Genomic DNA, 14,129 nt, shown 5'->3' with positions numbered 1-14,129 from the left:
TAGCAGTTTTCATCGTATATGAACAGTAGACAATATAGAAAATAATGCATGGTATTCATATTAAGAAAGTGAGTAAAAAAGCAATAAGACAATATAAATGATAAAATACTACTTTTTGCCTTTTTTTCTTTAAGACATTCATTTTGCAAATCACAAAAACAGCTGGTTGCTTTCTCTAAGTCAGAGCCTCAAGAAGTTTCATAAATAATGTGAAATGAATACACACAAATATCTGTGCTATAATGGTGTATTCCTTTGAGAAAAATAAGTGCATTATATACTTTACCAATGCCAATTGGAGCAGCTTTCCTGGGATGAGTAATTATTCAAATGACTTTTTTTTTTTACTGGAACTTTTTAACCTTATGCACGTGTTTTGTTTTCATTATCAGGAAAAAATGGGTCCTTGTCTTAGCAATAATTGTTCACAAAATATTTCAAGTTATATTTTCATAAAAAATAATATGTTCTAAAGAACATAAATCACAATAAATTTTATTCTATGTTTTTGTGATATACTTTATGTGTAGCTATATGTGTGCAAATATATATACACACACACACATACATATAAAGTTTTACTGAAGCATAACACATATCCAGAAATTGCAAATTCTTAAGTGAACAACCCAGTACATTTGCACAGTGAATACATGTCTATAATTAATATAACTCTAACAGGAAATAAAATGTTACCAATATTTGAAGATTATTTTGTACCTCTTCCTAGTTATTAAACTCAGTCTACCCCAAAGATAATCAGTAGATTGACTACTTTTACCAAAATAAAGTTTAACCATTTTTGCAGCCTATATAAATAAAATTATACAAGACATAATATTTGTTTATTACATCTTTTCTCAACATTAGGTTTGAGACTCACTCATGTTGTCACGTATAGCAAAAGTTTGCTCATTCTCATTGATATATTTTATTCTATTATGTAAATATTTTTAAAGATATTCATCAGTTTTACTGCGGGTGGACATTTGGATAATTTCCAGTTTTTGTCTGTTGCAGAGAGCTGTCGAGCAATCGAATGTGTATCTTTTGGTGCTATATGCATATACTTCTTGAATATGAAACTAGGAGTGGAATTCTTGGGTCATAAGATGAGTACATTTTCAGCTTTAGTATGTATTGCCAGTTTCTCAAACTGCTTTTGCTAATTTCCAGTTCTTTCAGTTGTATATGAATTTCACATTCCCTCAAATCTTGAAATGATTATTTTAATAAATTTTGCTAAATGTGGTGAATGAATATTTTTGATGAGAAATAATATGGAATATTCTTATACATGGTATTGGTCATTTGGATATCTTATTTTATGAAAATTTTGAACAAATATTTTTTCCTTTACATATTGGATTATTTTCTTTCTAATTTTTAGAAGTTTTATTTGTGAACTTATTATAAATGTCATATTTGCAGTATAATTGGCATAAATTAGGCTACACATATTTAAAGTGTGAGATTTGATAAGTGTAGACACGTGTATATACTACTGAAACCATCATGATAATCAAAATAATGAACACGTCTGTTACCCACAAAAATTTTGTGATCCTTTGCAATTCCTCACACCAATTCTTCCACCCCCACCTTTCTGGTTCCCAGGCAACAGCTGATCTGCTTTCTGTCACTATGGATAAGTTTGCATTTTTAGAATCTCATATAAATGAAGTCATATAGTATGTACTTTTTTGTTTAGCTTCTCTCAGTATAATTTAGAAATTCATCTGTATTGTTACATATGTCAATAAATCTTTCCTCTTGGGGAGTTGTTTAAGAGGTATAGAGTTTCAGTTCTGAAAGATGAAAATGTTCTGGAGATTAGTTGTGCAACAAAGTGAATATACTTAATACTACAGAACCGTACCTCAGAAATAGTTACTATGGTAAACTTTATGTTATGCATTTTTGTTAGAATAAAACATTAAGATAAAAATGTAATACTTTGATTTTAACTCAAAGAATTTTAACTGAAAGAATTCCATGTTAAGATATGGAAGACTGGAGTGAGGTCAGATTTGCAACGATATGGTAGAGTCAATTGTTCTATTTTGCTGTGTTTGAATTTTAAAATCCTTGTTAGAGAGCCAGGAATTGAGATCAGTATGCAGATGGAGAATCATATTTAAAGCACAGTGGAAAAAGGTCAGGTTGCAGATCTAAATTTGGTAGTCAACAGGAAAGATTATATGTAAAGCCATGGAACCGGAGAAGATTATCTGCAGGGAAAGTATAGGTTGAGAAGAAAAAGAGGTCCATGATCAGTCAAGAAATACTCCAAACATATTATTCAGAGGAAAAGAAGCCGGCAAATGAGCCTGGGATTGAAAGGCTTTGCATGGTATGAAAGAAATAAGAAGAATGTAGTACCACTAAAGACGAGAAGAGAATCATTCAAGAAGGAATCACATAATTGTTAGAACATCAGGTAAAATGAGGACTATTTTAGTGCCTTTGGTGATATGGATGTTCTACAAAAGCGAGTTGAGAAGATATTGTACAACGAGAAAATAAATATTTTGAGATATTTTCCAATGTAGAAATATGGTTACTAGAGAGACAAATGAAGTAGTAGAGGGGTTTATTTTTGAAAGCATAAAAATATTAAAACAGTATTAAACACCGATGAGGATGAATTAACGCAGAGGGAGTAACTTATATGAATAAGAAGAATTAGCATGAGAAAGTTTGGTAAAACTTTGTTAAAAGAGTTTTGTAGACAGGCTGGGCATGGTGGCTCGTGCCTGTAATCCCAGCACTTTGGGAGGCCGAGGCGGGCGCATCACGAGGTCAGGAGATTGAGACCATCCTGGCTAACAAGGTGAAACCCTGTCTCTACTAAAAAATACAAAAAATTAGCCTGGCATGGTGGCGGGTGCCTGTAGTCCCAGCTACTCGGGAGGCTGAGGCAGGAGAATGGTGTGAACCCAAGAGGAAGAGCTTGCAGTGAGCCGAGATCGTGCCACTGCACTCCAGCCTGGGTGACACAGCGAGACTCCGTCTCAAACAAACAAACAAAAACAACAACAACGACAAAAACATTTTGGTAGCTAGTTGGGATGGGTTGATATTTGGGCTCTCCTACACAGGGGCTATTGTTTTCTCAGTGAAGTTTAAGGCTATTCCATCAGTTGTAATTAAGATTTTTGCAGTAGTGAGTGTTCATTTGTTATTCATGGTCAGTAATTTAAAGTAGTAACAATTGTCAGGATTTTGAATTTTTCTCCAGGTCTATTCAGCATGCTTCTATGACAAAATGAGGGGTTGAAATTTCAGTTTAATCACTTTAATAGAAAACATCCACATTAATGGATAATTATGTTTGAGAAACCTGTGTAATAACATGAAACTATAATTACGGTATTGTGTCAACAGAAATTTACATGTGTATATGTGTGTGTGTGTGTGTGTGTGTGTGTACACACACACACACACATATATATATAATGTCAGTGGAAATATAAATATACTTCATACATATTGCAAGTTTGGTTCCAGACACCTGCAAAATGAATATTGCAGTAATGCAAGTCCCACAAAATTGTTGTTTCCCAGTGCATATTATAGTTATGTTTATGCTATACCATAATATATTAACCTTGGAATAGAATTATATCTAAAGAACAATGTACACAACTTAATTTAAAAATACCTTATCGCTAAAAACTTGAGTATTATCTGAGCCTCTAACAAGTTGTAATTCTCTCTGCTGGAGGAGGGTCTTACCTCAATGTTGATGGCTGCTGACTGATCAAGGTGGTGGTTGCTGAAGATTGGGGTGACCATGGCAATTTGTGAAAATAAGACAACAATTAAGTTGGTTACATTGACTGATTCCTTTTTTTTTTTTTTTTGAGACAGAGTTTTGCTCTTTGTTGACCAGTCAACACTGACCAGTTGTGCAGTGGCACGATCTCAGCTCACTACTGCAACCTCGGCCTCCCAGGTTCAAAAGATTCTCCTGTCTCAGCCTCCCAAGTAGCTGGGATTACAGGTGCCTGCCACCATGCCTGACTAATTTTTGTATTTTTAGTAGAGATGGGGTTCCACCATGTTGTCCAGGCTGGTCTTGAACTCCTGATCTCAGGTGATCCGCCTGCCTCAGCCTCCCAAAGTGCTGGGATTACAGGCGGAAGCCACCACTCCTGGACACTGATTCTTTATTTCACAAAAGACTTCTCTGTAGCATGTGCTACTGTTTGATAGCATTTTATCCACAGTAGAATGTCCTTCAAAATTGGAGTCATTCTTCTCAAACCCTGCTGCTGCTTTGTTATCTAAGTTTATGTAGTATTCTAAATTATTTGTTGTCATTTCAACAATTTCATAGCATCTTCCCCAGGATAAGATCCTATCTATCTATCTATCTATCTATCTATCTATCTATCTATCTATCTATCTATATAAACACACCTTGCTTATGCATAAGAAGCAATTTCTCATCCATTCAAGTTTGATCATGAGATTGTAGCATTTCAGTTACATCTTCAGGCTCCACTTCTAATTTTACTTATTTTGCTATTTCCACCACGTCTGCAATTACTTCCTTCTCTCAAGTCTTGACTCTCTCAAGATCATCAATGAGGATTCATATAAAATTCTCCCAAACTTCTGTTAATCTTATATTTTGACCTCTTACTGTGACTCACAAGTGTTCTCAATGATATCTAGAATGGTAAAATCTTTCCACAAGGTTTTCAGTGTACTTTGTCTAGATTCATCAGAGAAATCAAAATATATATCTGCTATACCTTTGCAAAGTGTATTTTATAAATGATAAGACTTGAAAGTCAAAATTACTCCTTGATCCATGGAATGCAGAGTGGATGTTGTATTATTAAGCATAAAAACAACATTGATCTCCCATGGAGATGGTAAACAACATCTCCATCAGAACTTTAGGTGACTAGATGCCTTGCCAAAGAGCAGTAATATTTAGAAAAAAATCTTTTTTTCTAAGCAGTAGGTATGAACGTTAGGCTTAAAATATTCAGTAAACCATCCTATATTTTTTGTAATAAAGATACAAACATTCTAATAATTTTTGCATCTTTTCTTCTATCAGTTAATTTATACTATAATGCATGGACAATAATATTCTCCAAATAAACTTGTATTTTGGGCTCATTATTGTATTTCTACGTTGAAAATTATATAAAGATGTTGAGGATATTTTTTTATTCACCACTGTATTCTCAGAACTTAACAAAGAGCCTGTCACCTAGTAAATACTCAATATATAATTATTAAATTTTTAAAAATCATAAAAAATGTCTTTTAGAAGTTTATTTGCAAAGAATTGTGATCATCAAGGCTTTGTTGTTCAATTTATAGAGCACAAGCAAAATAGATTCAGAAGATTCTTAAGGGCCCTACTATTTTCAAAATAGTAAATGGATGTTGCCTTCAGGTCACCAGCTGCGTTAGATGCTACAAGAACATCAGCCTGTCCTTAAAAGCTTTGAAGCCAGGGATTGACTTTTCCTCTTTGGCTATGAAAATTCTGGATGGCATTTTCTTCTTCTTTTTCTTCTGTGTTCTGTGCTTTTTGGATTTCACTCATGAGTGAAGCTTGTTTTTTTTTTTTTTATCCTGTCTTCTCTTTACCCATCTTGGAGGTTCAGTGAATTCAAGTTATGCTTTGCTTCTCTTTATCTTCAGCAGCCAAATTAGAAACTCCTAGAATAAACCCTCAGCTATTCAAAAGAGAGCAATTCTGGGTGTTTTCTCCTGAGGACAGCCAGCTTAGCAGCTTCATTTCTGGATTTCCTGATTATTGGTCCAAGGCCCAAAGAAACTTTCTGTACCTGTAGATTCCAACTGTAAAGTTTCTCTGGGATTTCCTTTAAGAGGTTCTTATTTGAATCATTCCTCTTCTGTGTCTGTTATTGGTTGAGCTTTTCTCTGTATTACTTATATATCATTACAAGCATGTCTGATTTCTATCTTCCATTTTTCCAAAAATCTATCTTCCACTTAAAAAAAATGATATGTTGATAGTGGACCTTATTTTTTGTGGACCTTGTTTTTTTTTTTTTGTCTTTTCTCTTCTGTCATTTCAGTGGTATTTAGAGAAGCCAGAGATGTGAGGTGCACATGATGGCTCAGTCAACACCTTAAGCTTTCCAGATGTCTAGTGTTTTTTTCTATTGCTGGTCTCACTTTTTATAAATTCTTTCAGGGAAATGATTTATTTGTATTTCTTCTGGTTTGTGTTGGAACTTCAAAAATTTTTATTTTGTTTTATTTCAGCTTTGCATTTTATGTCAATCATAATGAAATCATCAATATCTCATTTCTGTCTATCTGGGTGTGTAAATGACACCATTTTTTGAGAAACTGCATTTATAGGCCCCCACAAGGTACTATTTGCATACGGCCAATTAGTAATGCAAAATTCACTTTAAAAATTTGACATAATTATTTGTATTTCATTTAATATGTATGTCACTATATTTCAATAACATAATTGTATTTGCCAGGTGACTGAATATTTTCACTTTCCTTTTTCAGCATCCAGATCAATGAGAGATTTAATAAAATGTAATAGCAACTTTTCATGAGCACATGGTAGTCAACAAATATATATTTTTTTAAAAAAATTCAATAGCTTTAGAGGTACAAGTAGTTTTTGGTTACATAAACAAATTGTATAATGATGAAGTCTGAGAGTTTTGTGCACTTGTCAACTGAGTAGTGTACATTGTACCCAATATGTAGTTTCCCCCTCAAAGTCTCTCGTGTCCATTACACCCTTCTGTATACCTTTGTATACCCATAGCTTAGCTCTCACTTATCGGTAGAAACATAAGATACTTGGTTTTCCTGAATTATTTCACCTAAAATAACAACTTCCGGCTCCATCCAAGTTGCTGCCAAAGACATTTTTTTCATTCTTTTTTATGGATGACAAGTATTCTATGGTGTATATGTATCACATTTTCTTTGTCCACTCATCAGTTGATGGGCACTTATGTTGGTTCCTCATCTTTGCAATTGTGAATTGTGCTGCAATAAACAAACACATGCAGGTGTCTTTTTATATAATTACTCATTTTCATTTGGGTAGATGCCCTGCAGTTGAATTGTTGGATTGAATGGTATCTTTAAAGAAATCTCCATACTGTTTTCCATAGAGGTTATACTAACTTACATTCCCACAAGCAGTATATAAGTTTTCCCTTTTTACTACATTAACTCCAACATTTATTGTTTTTTCACTTTTTAATAATGGTAATTCTGACCAAGGTAAGGTGGTTTCCCACTGTGGTTTTAATTTTCATTTCCTTGATGATTAATTATGTTGAGCACTTTTTCATATGTTTGTTAGCTATTTGTATATTCTTTTAAGAAATGTCTGCTTACATTATTTGCCTACTTTTTGATGTGATTTTTTTTCTTGCTGATTTGAGTTCCTTGCAGACACTACATATTAGTTATTTGTCAGATTCATAGTTTGCAAATAGTTTCTAACATTTTGTGGATTATCTTTTTTGTGGATCATATTTTGTGGGTTTACTTTGATGATTATTTATTTTGCTGTACAGAAGATTGTTAGTTTAATTAGATTCCATTTATTTATTTTTTGTTGCTTTTGCTTTTGGGGTCTTAATGATAAATTATTTGCCTAGGCCAATATCCAGAAGAGTTTTCCCTAGGTTTTCTTCTGGAATTTTTATGTTTTCAGATTTTAGATTTAGGTTTTTGATCCATCTTGAGTTGATTTTTGTATATAGTGAGACATAGAGATCTAGTTTCATTCTTCTACATATGGCTATCCAGTTTTCCCAGTACCATTTATTGAATGGAGAGTCCTTTTCCCAGTTTATGTTTTTGTATGCTTTGTTGAAAATCAGTTGGTTGACAGCCAATATCATACTGAATGGGCAAAAACTGGAAGCATTCCCTTTGAAAACTGGCACAAGACGGGGATGCCCTCTCTCACCACTCCTATTCAACATAGTGTTGGAAGTTCTGGCCAGGGCAATCAGGCAGGAGAAAGAAATAAAGGGTATTCAGTTAGGAAAAGAGGAAGTCAAATTGTCCCTGTTTGCAGATGACATGATTGTATATTTAGAAAACCCCATTGTCTTAGCCCAAAATCTCCTTAAGCTGATAAGCAACTTCAGCAAAGTCTCAGGATACAAAATCAATGTGCAAAAATCAAAAGCATTCTTATACACGAATAACAGACAAACAGAGAGCCAAATCATGAGTGAACTCCCATTCACAATTGCTTCAAAGAGAATAAAATACCTAGGAATCCAACCTACAAGGGACGTGAAGGACCTCTTCAAGGAGAACTACAAACCACTGCTCAATGAAATAAAAGAGGATACAAACAAATGGAAGAACATTTCATGCTCATGGATAGGAAGAATCAATATTGTGAAAATGGTCATACTGCCCAAGGTAATTTATAGATTCAATACCATCCCCATCAAGCTACCAATGACTTTCTTCATAGAATTGGAAAAAACTACTTTAAAGTTCATATGGAACCAAAAAAGGGCCCGCATTGCCAAGACAATCCTAAGCCAAAAGAACAAATCTGGAGGCATCACACCACCTGACTTCAAACTATACTACAAGGCTACAGTAACCAAAACAGCATGGTACTGGTACCAAAACAGAAATATAGACCAATGGAACAGAACAGAGCCCTCAGACATAATACCACACATCTACAACCATCTGATCTTTGACAAACCTGAGAAAAACAAGCAATGGGGAAAGGATTCCCTATTTAATAAATGGTGCTGGGAAAACTGGCTAGCCATATGTAGAAAGCTGAAACTGGATCCCTTCCTTACACCTTATACAAAAATTAATTCAAGATGGATTAAATACTTAAATGTTAGACTTAAAACCATAAAAACCCTAGAAAAAAACTTAGGCAATACCATTCAGGACATAGGCATGAGCAAGGACTTCATGTCTAAAACACCAAAAGCAATGGCAACACAAGCCAAAATTGACAAATGGGATCTAATTAAACTAAAGAGCTTCTGCACAGCAAAAGAAACTAGCATCAGAGTGAAGAGGCAACCTACAGAATGGAAGGAAAATGTTGCAATCTACCCATCTGACAAAGGGCTAATATCCAGAATCTACAAAGAAGTCAAAGAAATTTACAAGAAAAAATCAAACAATCCCATCAAAAAGTGGGCAAAGGATATGAACAGACACTTCTCAAAAGAAGACATTTATGCAGCCAACAGACACATGAAAAAATGCTCATCATCACTGGCCATCAGAGAAATGCAAATCAAAACCACAATGAGATACCATCTCACACCAGTTAGAATGGCAATCATTAAAAAGTCAGGAAACAACAGGTGCTGAGAGGATGTGGAGAAATAGGAACACTTTTACACTGTTGGTGGGACGTGAAGTAGTTCAACCATTGTGGAAGACAGCGTGGCAATTCCTCAAGGATCTAGAACTTGAGGATCCTTGACCCAGCCATCCCATTACTGGGTATATACCCAAAGGACTATAAATCATGCTGCTATAAAGATACATGCACACGTATGTTTATTGCGGCACTATTCACAATAGCAAAGACTTGGAACCAACCCAAATGTCCAACAATGATAGACTGGATTAAGAAAATGTGGCACATATACACCATGGAATACTATGCAGCCATAAAAAAGATGAGTTCATGTCCTTTGTAGGGACATGGATGAAACTGGAAACCATCATTCTCAGCAAACTGTTGCAAGAACAAAAAACCAAACACTGCATGTTCTCACTCATAGGTGGGAATTGAACAATGAGAACACTTGGACACAGGAAGGGGAATATCACACACCGTGGCCTGTTGTGGGGTGGGGGGAGGGGGGAGGGAAAGCATTAGGAGGTGTACTCAATGTAAATGATGAGTTAATTGGTGCAGCACACCAACATGGCACATGTATACATATGTAACAAACCTGCACGTTGTGCACATGTACCCTAGAACTTAAAGTATAATAATAATAATAATAATAATAAAAAGAAAATCAGTTGGTTGATTTGGCTTTATCTCTGAATTCTCTATTTTGTTGCATTGGTCTATGCATCTACTTTTATATTAGTACCATACTATTTTGGTTACTATATCCTTGTAGTATAATTTGAAGTCAGGTAATGCCATGCCTCCAGATTTGTTCTTTTTGCTTAGAATTGTTTTTGCTATTTAGGCTCTTTCTTGGTTCCAAAGAAATTTTATAATTATTTTTTCTATTTATGTGAAAAATGATGCTGGTATTTTGGTATAAATTGTATGGAATCTGTAGATTGCTTTGGGCAGTATGGTCATTTTCATGATATTAATTATTCCAGTCCATGAGCATCGGCTGTATTTCCATGTGTTTGTGTTGCCTATGATTTATTCCAGCAGTGTTTTGCAGTTCTAGGTGTAGAGTTCTTTTACCTCCTTGTTTAAGCATATTCCTAGATTTTTGTTTAGTTATTGTAAAAGGGATTGAGTTGTTGATTTGTTTTCAGCTTGGTTGTTATTGGCATATAGAAGTGCAGCTGATTTGTGTATATTGATATTGTAACCCAAGACTTTACTAAATTTATTTATCAACTCTAGGAGTCTTCTGAAGGACTCTTTAGGGTTTCCTAGGTATATGATCAAATCATCTGCAAACAGATAAGTTGACTTCCTATTTTCTGATTTGGATGTATTTATTTATTTCTTTTCCCTGATTGCTCTGGCTAGGACTTTCAGTGCTATGTTGAATAGAAGTGATGAAAATGGGCATCCCTATATTCTTCCAGTTCTTAAAGGGAATGTTTTCTTCTTTTCCCCATTCAGTATGAGTTGGCTGTGTGTTTGTCATACATGGTTTTTATTATTTTGAGGTATGTTCCTTCTATGCCTAGGTTACTGAGAGTTTTTATCATAAAGGGATGCTGGGTTTTATTGAATGGCTTTTCTATGTCTATTGAGATTATCATATGGTTTTTGTTTTTAATTCTGTTTTTGTGGTGAATCACATTTGTCAGTTTGTGTGTGTTGAATCATCCCTGTATCCCTGGAATGAAACCCACATAATCATAGTGAATTATCATTTTGATGTGCTGTCGAATTTGGTTTGCTAATATTTTGTTGAGGATTTTTGCATCTATGTTCATCAGGAATGTTGGTCTATAGTATTTTTGTTGTTGTTTTTATGTTGTTCCCTGTCTTTGTTATTAGAATGATACTGGCTTCATAGAATGAGTTAGGAATATTCCCTCTTTCTCAATCATTTGAAATCGTTTCTGTAGGATAGGCATCAATTCCTCTTTGAATGTCTGGTAGAAATTGGCTGTGAAGCCATCTGACCCTGAACTTTTGTTTGCTAACAAATTTTTTGTCACTGATTCAATCACACTGCTTGTTATTGGTCTGTTCAGGATTTCTATTTCTTCCTGATTCAAGCTAAGAGGGTTGTATGTTTTCAGGAATTTATCCACTTCTTCTAGACTTTCTAGTTTGTATGTATAGAGGTGTTTATAATGGTCTTGAAGGATCTTTTCTATTTCTGTGGTGTCAGTTGTAATGTCTCCATTTTAATTTCTAATTGAGTTTATTTGAAGCTTCTCTCTTCTTGGTTAATCTGGCTAGTGGTCTATCAATTTTGTTCATCTTTTCAAAGAAAAAACTTTTTGCTTCATTTACCTTTTGTATTGATTTTTAATTTCAAATTCACTTAGTTCTGCTCTGATCTTTGTTGTTGTTGTTTATCTTCTGCTAGCTTTGGGTTTGTTTTTTTCTTGTTTATCTGGTTTCTTGTGGTGTGATGTTAGATTGTCTATTTGTGATCTTTCAGACTTTTTGATGTAGGTATTTAGTGCTATAGACTTTCCTCTTAGCATTGCATTTGCAGTATCACAGAGGTTTTGATAACTTGTGTCACTGTTATTCATTTTGAATAGTTTTTAGATTTTCATCTTGATTTTACTGATAACCTAAGCATAGTTCAGAAGTAGGTTGTTTAATTTCCATGTATTTGTGGAGTTTTGAGGATTCCTTTGGGAATTAATTTCTAATTTCATTCTGCTATGGTTTGAGAAGATACTTGATATTGTTTCAAGTTTTTAAAATTTATTGAGAATTGCTTTGTGGTTTGTTATGTGTTCTATCTTGGAGAATGATTTGTAGGCTGATGAGAATAATGTATATTTTGCAGTTATTGGGTAGAATGTGCTATAAATATCTGTTAGGTTCATTTGCTGTAGAGTGCAGTTTAAGTCCAGTGTTTCTTTGTTGACTTTCTGCCTCAACGATCTGTCTAATGCTGTCAGTGGAGTGTTGAAATCGCTTCTATCATTGTGTTGGTGTTTGCCTCTTTTCATAGGTTTAGTAGTAATAATTTTGTGAATCTGGGAGCTACAGTGCATATATGTTTAAGCTTATAACATCTTTTTGTTGGATTATCCTTTTATCATTATATAATGACCTTCTTCGTCTTTTTATTTTTTTACTTTTGTTGCTTTAAGTTCTGTTTCATCCGATATGAGAATAGCTACTCCTGCTTGCCCTCAGTTTCCATTTGTGTGGAATATATTTTTCTATTCCTTTAGCTTGAGTCTATAGGAATCCTTACATGGTTAGGTGTGTCTCTTGAAGACAGCACTATTTGGTTTGTGATTACTGTATCAATTCTGACAGTCAGTATCATTTAAGTGGAGCATTTATATAATTGACATTAAAAGTTACTATTGAGATGTGACATATTGTTCCAGTCATCATATTGATTGTTACATAGTTACTTTGTTTTCTTCATGTTTTATTGTTTTATAGGGATGCCATCTTCTATTAGAAGGCTTTTTCATCAACATCGAAAATTTGTTGTTTACTGTAGCCACTTTCATCAGTTGTCTTAGGCTGATCTTCTGGATAACTTGCTTCAGCTTCTGCATCAACCCTTGCTGTTTCACCTTGCACTTTTAAGTCATACAGAGGGCATCATTCCTTAAATATCATAAACGAACCTCTGCTGGCTTCAAACTTTTCTTCTTCAGCTTCCTCAACTCTCTCAGCTTTCATAGAATTAAAGATAATTAGGGCCTTGCTCTAGATTAGGCTTTATCTTAAGTGGATATTGTGGCTGGTTTGATATTTTATCCTGACCACTAAACCTGTCTCCATATCTGTAATACAGTTGTTTTGATTTCTTATCATTCATGTTTTCACTGGACTAGCACTTTTAAGAACTTTTCCTGTGCATTCACAACTTGCCTAACTGTTTGGCATAAGAAGCCTAGCTTTTACCCTATCTTGGCTTTTGACATGCCTTCCTCACTAAAGTTAATCATTTCTACCATTTGACTTCAAGTGAAAGACCATGACTCTTCCTTTCACTTGAACACTTAGAAGCCATTGTAGGGCTATCGATCAGCTAAATTTCAATATTTTTGTGTCTCAGGGAACAGGGAGTCTCTAGTAGAAGAAGAAAGATGAGTAACAGCTGGTCAGTGCGGTAGTCTGAACACGCACAACATTTCACTGTCTTACATGGTTGTGGTGTGTGGTGCCCCATAACAATTACAAGAGTAATATCAATGATCGTAGATATAATGAAACAGATAAAATATATAATAATAATGGAAAAGCTTGATATATTGTGTGGATGACCAAAGTGTGACAAAGAGACACAAAGTGAGCACTTTGTATTAGAAAAATGGTGCTGATAATTTATTCAATGCAGGGTTACCACAAATGTTCAATTTGTAAAACTGCAATATCTACAAAGTACAATAAAGCAAATTGCAATAAAACAATGTGTTCTTGTATTTGTAAAGAGACTGAGAATAACTAGAACAAATAAATACTATAAGTCATTTAACTAATATGATACGTTATGATAATTTTATTTTGCCTTCCTCATTTTCTTTTTATATATTCATTTAGAGAGGGGGACGTCAACAATAACTTTTAGTGGAAAAATTGATTTACTCCTACAACCATATTATGTAATACTTGAACTGTTCCAAACCTCATTATCTAATCAAGACCTTAATATGACTATTTGTATATGTAGATATACATAGGTATATATAAATACAAATTGTGTACATTGGAAAATAACTAGTAAAAATGTCTACAATCTTCTTCTAAAATATAAGCATTAAGA

General features: G+C 34.1%; 1 protein-coding gene across 5 annotated transcripts in view; it reads left to right on the top strand.

Annotated features, from left to right (window-relative positions):
• MGAT4C (MGAT4 family member C) overlaps positions 1-14,129 on the top strand; it is a 1,374,466-nt gene that overhangs the window by 880,744 nt on the left and 479,593 nt on the right. The window contains exon 1 of one of the 5 annotated variants that reach the window (XM_063694193.1): positions 1,113-1,133. The exons of the other annotated variants lie outside the window; for them this stretch is intronic. The gene's annotated coding sequence lies outside the window, so the exon portion shown is untranslated. Of the gene's footprint in view, positions 1-1,112; positions 1,134-14,129 lie in introns of those variants that run through there. 5 annotated transcript variants of the gene reach the window in all.

This window comes from Gorilla gorilla, chromosome 10 (assembly GCF_029281585.2).
Source record: "Gorilla gorilla gorilla isolate KB3781 chromosome 10, NHGRI_mGorGor1-v2.1_pri, whole genome shotgun sequence".
Taxonomy (NCBI): domain Eukaryota; kingdom Metazoa; phylum Chordata; class Mammalia; order Primates; family Hominidae; genus Gorilla; species Gorilla gorilla.
The sequence above is the reverse complement of the archived record's forward strand: the minus strand, read 5'-3'. Positions and strand labels throughout refer to the sequence as shown.